This window comes from Mesocricetus auratus, unplaced genomic scaffold (assembly GCF_017639785.1).
Source record: "Mesocricetus auratus isolate SY011 unplaced genomic scaffold, BCM_Maur_2.0 Super-Scaffold_100062, whole genome shotgun sequence".
NCBI lineage: Eukaryota > Metazoa > Chordata > Mammalia > Rodentia > Cricetidae > Mesocricetus > Mesocricetus auratus.
Genome location: NW_024429234.1, coordinates 2,420,098 through 2,427,056, shown reverse-complemented (window position 1 = coordinate 2,427,056; position 6,959 = coordinate 2,420,098). Strand labels below are relative to the sequence as shown.

At 49.0% G+C, this 6,959-nt stretch overlaps 1 pseudogene; it reads left to right on the top strand.

The window, feature by feature from the left end:
* Positions 1-4,194: 4,194 nt before the first annotated feature.
* On the top strand, positions 4,195-6,032 carry LOC101841552 (annotated as a pseudogene).
* The last annotated feature ends 927 nt before the right edge of the window (positions 6,033-6,959 follow it).

The window sequence follows — 6,959 nt, the reverse complement described above, 5'->3', positions numbered from 1 at the left end:
CAATGTGGAATGTGGATGTGTGATCCCCAAAGTTGCACAGTCTTCACAAGTTCAGGCTGCTGTTCCAAATAGACCACTGACTATCAGCAAGTCTTGGGATACATAGCTGTGGAGCCAGCTACTCAGAAACTGAGATGGGAATATTGCATGTCTAGGAGTTCCATACCAGTTTGTACAATACAGCAAAATCCATATCTCTGAAACAGAAACAATCACCAACAATCATCAACTGGGTAATTGGTAAACAGGAAAATATATGTAAAATTCTGTGAACTGAGAAATGGTGTCAGAAAATAAGTTTGAGCCAAACCAGCTGTCAGAGGTCAGCTATTAGACCTCTATGACATCAGCCACTGAGCATGCAGCTATCAAAAACTCTGATCAGATTATCCCTATACAGGAAATCTCAGACATTTCCTTCCTATATTGAAATTGTCTGCTTTTGTGAGAAGCTGGACTTCATATGTTCATAGACATCTAAGGCTGGACCAGGAGAAAACTGGACCCAGTTTCTCAGAATATAAGCTGACCTTGAGTGAGGGAAGGCACTAGGGAGGAAGGAGATCATAAAGATTGTAGAGAACAGTGAGGGAATTATGTGTCTCCCAATGCCCCTACCAAAGCCCACATAGTGAGCCCTGCAGCACACATAGGGTCAGAGATGCGGAAGGATACATGATACCCAAAAACCCATTCCAGTGTAAAGAAGTCTGAGCACCACTGGACCTGCAGATTAGGGCAAAGAGAACAAAGGGTCATTTCCTTCCTCTGTGTGTGAGGGTAGCTGCTACAGAACTCTGGATAATAATAAAACAATGCAATCATGCTGCATAGTGGCTCTGAGGACATCTCCTTGTTAGACAGAGATGTGTATAGCCACCAGGAAAAAAGAACATGAGCAATGTTCATGCACTTTGGGAAACTCCTACTCCCGCATCCCACAGCTGAACCCAGACTCCCTTCCTCATGTACCCTAGTGAAAATGAGGTCGGAAACAACAGTGTGGTGGCAGCTGCTTGGACAGAACTGACCCTGATGGTATCTCTCCACACACAGGCCAGGACACAGCCGGCCCCATCAGGAACACACACACACAGGCCATGTTAGAGGAAGCCTTGTACATGTGAAAAACACTGAAGTTGATATCCACACTTTCCTGGGAATTCCCTTTGCCAAGCCACCTGTAGGACCACTATGCTTTCTACCCCCTGAGCCTCCTGAGCCATGGAGTGGTGTGAGAGATGGGTCCTCCTACCCAGCCATGTAAGCTCTGTGACCCAGAGGTGAGGATGTGCTCTGAGCTCTGGGCCAGAATGAGGTGCTACCTTAATCCTAAACCCATGGAATTTTTCTGTCTGTGATGTGTAGTCTGCCAGGCATTGTCAGATACATGGCTAAGGCTTCTAGCAGAAAAACTTTGCTAGTCTCCTGGGCCAGAGATCAGTTTCTGTATGGAGTCATCTTTGGCCTTATAGAGAGAAGCAGATATAAACCACTCTCTGACTGTGACACGTGATCTTTGCCAGCATGGAGGAGGTCTATGAACAAGGGTCAGGTATCTTATCCTGTAAGTCTCTCAAGAGAGCCACAGTGATGTGTCCTTGGCAACTCCATCCTATGCCATCACTGAGACAAACCACAGAGCAAGTGCCATTGTTCAAGAAAACAAGACAGCTCCTTCTGAATATTATGTGGGAAGAAGAGGTGCCCAAGAGCCCGGACATGGGATGAAGAAGTACCCTGAGGGACAGCATTGTCCATTGACTCCCATAATACAGGTTTAGGCATAGCACTATGTCACTCATATAGCTTTATTTCGTTTCTTGTTTCTGTGATAAAATATATTGGTAAAATGAACTTCTTGGAGAAATGATTTGCTATAGGTCACAGTTTCAGAACTTTCCCTCATAGGAGACAGCTCACAATGGGAGAAACTCAAAAGATTTGGTCACATCACATCTATAAATGAAATTTTAGAGCAAAGAATTCTTGGATGCTTGCTAATGCACAGCTCACCCTCTCTGCTCACACAGTCCCAAAGGCTCTTCCTAGGACACCAATCATGGAGAAACCTTCCCACTTCAATTAATGCGATCAAGATACTCCCCTCAGACCTTTAGGGTCTAGACAATCCCTTACTAAGACTGTCTTCTTGGTGATTCTATATTACATCAAGCTAACAATCAAAATTAGCATTAAATACTACTGGGAAATGTGCATGAAGCCAAACACGTTCACAGACAACCTAAAAAATCACAACCTCGTGAAGGGTTCCATCCAAATCCCATACAACTGGAGACCTCACTGGAAGTATGTGTCCTTCACAGCTTCCACAGAGCCTGTGGCCCTTATCTTGGTAGGAATCTGTTTCAAACAGGGGTCATGCAGTAGAAGATACCATGAGGAACAGGCAGTGAGGATAACTGGAAGGAAATCCAGACTAAGGGTCTGGTTTTGTGCATTGAACATCCTTTAGGTCACCATTATCACCAGGTATCTGAAAAATGTTGTCATGGTGAATGCTGAGGGTCTGAAGATGAAGCTGATCCCATTTCCATCTCCATGCCTGTATCTCTACATCTACACACCAGCTCCTGTCCATGAGGGCTCTGACCTGTCTGTGAGTGTCAGGTCATAGTCCATCGTGGGCTGGGGGAAGATTTCTTTATAAAGAGAACTAGAAAGCACAAAATCAATCTGAGCTCTAACTGCAGTGTAGCTGGCAAGTCAGCGTTTTCAGTTGTGTCCATGAAAAACTTCTCAACCACTGTAGCGTCTCGCCAGGCAGCTAAACCCTGAGTATAGGCCACTGAGCACAGGAGCTCTGAGGAGTCAAAGATGGTGGTCCAACTCATTAACTCTAGTCTCTCCAAAAGCTTGATCTCTAGAGACCCAGGCTGGTGTGTGAGGGATGAACACTGAGATAAGCCAAATTTCCAGATTTGGGATATTGGTTCTAACAATTAGATTTGGTGATGCTTTTGATTCATAATCAGAAAAACAACTCTTATGGAGATACCTTTTTCCATGCTTTTGAGGAGTCTGGGAGTGATAGTGACATTACTCTGGATTTAAATCCATTAATCCAAACTGAGATTCCTGGTGCAGCAGTGGATCTTGGAAATGAGCTGATGGCCGGGTCTAAAATGATGAAGAGTTGTGTGTGTGTGTGTGTGTGTGTGTGTGTACATGCGCGCACATACGCGTGCAGGCACATGCACACGGGTGCTTAGCTGCACAGATAGAAAGCAGTCAATAATCTAGGAGGCAGTCCCACGTGAGCTTTGCCAGCTCTCTTGACTTCTCCAGGTGATGATGTGACTAGCCGAATATGTTACATGAACAGCAAAGCTACCCCTAGCAGCTTCCATCAATGGCAAAAATAAGTATGTATGGATGTGGGAGATGATTTAATAGGTAAAAGAGCTTGCTGTCCCAGTATGAGCATCAGAGTTCAAATCCAAGAAACCAAATTTCCAGTGACCTGAGCAGAACCACCACAGACCTGAGGACTGCGCATGGCGGATCTGAATCCCAGCCGGAAGGCATTCAGCCCGCCCAGAGACTGCCAGCTTCCACGTTCCATTCTCTACCCAAGGACAGACGACATAAGTGTGGGACTGTCTCCAGCCTGCTTTCCAGTGCCCTGAGAAGAACCACCGGAGACCTGGGGACTGCGTACAGCGCATCCCAGCCCGATGGGATTCAGCCTGCACAGAAACTGCCAGCACCATAGTCCCTTTCTCAACCCACAGGACTAGATAGGCCTGGGCGTGTTTACAGCCCGCCTTCCGGTGATCTGCACACTGCAGCCCCCATCCCGGTAGGGGCCAGCCCACCCAGAGACTGCCAGAGTCCAATCCGATTCTCCACCCACAGGACAGGTGAGGGTTCAGCCTACCCAAAGATTGCCAAGGTCCTGATACTAAAACTGCCTCCATCCATGCAAGAGGAAAGTCACCAGGGTATTGGAACAGCTCCCACCCACTGGAAATGAACCGTGATCACATACCCACCAGGAGAGGAAGAGACTCCTTCTGCAACCACAGGAAGAAATGATGGGAAGGAGACAATATAAAAACACACCCACCGACTGGGACATGCGCGTTCCGGCCGAAGGCGGGTAAAATTTCCTAACTCCAGGAATTGGTGGCAAGTCACCAGGGCTCTTCTCGGCGCCCCGTTGCGCGCACCATGTCGAGGCACCAGCAGGCGAAGCCCCAGCACATCATCAACTAGGAGGAGGGCCAGGGCGAGCAGCCGCTGCAGCAGCCGAGCCCCGACAGGGTACCCCAGAGAACTCCCCAGGGAACCGCGATGAAGTGACAGAGGGCACGGCCCCGGTGAAACGCCTTCTGTGGGAGAAGACTCACGTGTGTGAGAAGTGTTGTGCTGAGTTCTTCAATCTCTCTGAGTTCATGGAACACAAGAAAAATTGCACTAAAAATCCTCTGGTCCTCATTATGAACGACAGTGAAGGGCCAGTGCCTTCAGAGGACTTCCCCAGAGCTGTCCTCAGCCACCAGCCGGACAGCCCAAGCAATGAGGACAGTCACCAGGACAGCAGCAGCAGCTCAGGGTACTCGAAGGAAAAACTGAACATGGACTCCATCCTGTACTTAAAGACAGAGGCTACCCTGCCACTCACACCCTAGGAAGTTAAGCTATGTACCCAAAAGCAAAGTGGCCAACACCAGTGTGACTCTGCAGGCGCTCCGTGGCACCAACGTGGCAGTGAACCAGCAGAGTGTGGATGCCCCTGCAGCACCCGTGCCAGCCGCCCACGGCATCCCATGGGTCTTAGAACAGATCCTATGTCAGCAGCAGCAGCAGCTTCAACAGATCCAACTCACCGAACAAATCCGCGTCCAAGTGAACATGTGGGCCGCACTCGCCCTCCACTCTGGAGTGGCGGATGCGGACACTCTGAAGGCCTTAAGCAATCATGTGTCTCAACAGGTGTCCGTATCCCAGCAGGTGTCCGCCGCTGTGGCTCTACTCAGCCAGAAATCCTCAAACCCTGCTCTATCTCTAGATGCCTTGAAGCAAACCAAGCTACCTCATGCCAGTGCCCCCTCTACAGCAGGCTCACTATCCTCGGGGTTTATGCCCTTCACCTTGAAGCCTGATGGGACTCGGGTTCTCCCCAACTTCATGTCTCGCCTCCCAAATACCCTGCTACCTCAGACCCAGGCTCTGTGATCCTTCAGAGTCCCTTCCCTGCTGTGGCACTCGACCCGTCCAAGAAAGGGAAAGGGAAGCCTCCAAACGTTTCTGCAACTGCGATGGATGTCAAGATCAAGGATGAGGCCACCCTCGGCAAGCACAAGTCTCGCACTGGCATCCCATCAACATATATCCACGTACAGCCCACCTATGTCAAAGTTGAAGTTCCTGGCACCTTTGTGGAAGCCTCCAGCATGTCCTCAAGCATGACACCTTTGCTAGCCGCACAGCCACGCCGACAGGCCAAGCAGCAGTGCTGTACACTGTATGGGAAGAACTTCTCATCTGCCAGTGCGGTCCAGATCCATGAGCGGATGCACACGAGAGAAACGCCTTTTGTCTGCAGCATATGTGGGCGAGCCTTCACCACTAAAGGAAATCTGAAGGTACACTATATGACACATCGGGCCAACAATAACTCCACCCGCAGGGGCAGGAAGCTGGTCATGGAGAACCCCATGGCTGTCCTGAGTGCAGAGGGAAAGAAAGTGTCTGAGGCCTTTCCCAAGGAACTCCTGTCCCCCATGGTGAGCGTGGACCCCGCCACATGGAACCAGTACACCAGCGTCCTCAATGGGGGTCTGGCCATGAAGACCAATGAGATCTCTGTGATTCAGAATGGAGGCATCTCCACCCTGCTGGTATCCCTGGTGGCCAGCTCGGTTGTGAGCAGCGCCACACTTTCCAGGCTCGATGGTTCTCAGTCTACCGTGAGCAGGAACATGGAGAAGCCCGCTCTTCCTGACGGGGTGGCCATGCACCAGTTCCCCCATTTTGTGGAGGAAAACAAGATTGCAGTCAGCTGAGGAGGAAGAGGGTGCAGCTAGAGCGAGATCTGCTTCATTGTGTAGCTTTCTTAACTGTCTCCTGCTTTTCTCTTCCTGGAATGAAAGTGATGTTTACACTTGTGACCATAGTTGTGGGTAGTCCTACAATCTTGATTGTTGCTATGCTGCTCTCCAAAAAATGAAAACAAAAAAAAGAGGAAAATCAAAAAAAAAAAAAAAACAACAACGGGGAAAAAAATCCAAAACAGGCTTTTTGGAAAGAAGCGTTTTTTTGTTTGTTTTTTTTTTTTAACTTGGGACAAACTGTATACTAGAGGCTTTGTGTGACCTCCTGGCTGTTTTCCAAAGACTGTCAACCTGTTTCAAAGTGAAACAGTTGGGGCAAATTGGACCACAGTGGAAGTGACAACTGCTTACCTCAATTCAGGGGTGAAGGTGACTAATGCAGGTCAGTGGACATCTCTGTAGGGACCTGGTTTATATGCCTCCCAACCCTGTATTGCATCTCCTGTTGTTGAATGTACCTTAAGAGAAAGGAAGAAACGAATCCTCAGAAAACTAAGGTGGCCCAATCAGCACACTCCCTTAGATCCTTTGTAGGATGCCCACAAACTGACCCTGGGCCCTAGGGAGCTCACCACTTACCCTACTGCTCTTTTAAAATGGTTTAGAGCCCCAAAACTGCCACCTGCCCTCACAAACCACCATCTTCCCAGACCCTGGAGTGGAAGGGCACCGGAGTGGGTATGCCAGGTGATTTCACCTGGTTCTGCAGTGCCCGCTGCATTGTTGGACAGACTGCAAGCATGCTCCTCCTTAGGGAGAAACTCCTAGCAGGGCCAGGTGAGTCTCATTCCTCCTCCGAATGTTAAATCACGTTACCTCCCTGCTATTTCAATATCCTTATCTCAAGTCGTGAAGATTTTCACACCGCCTCTGCCATTA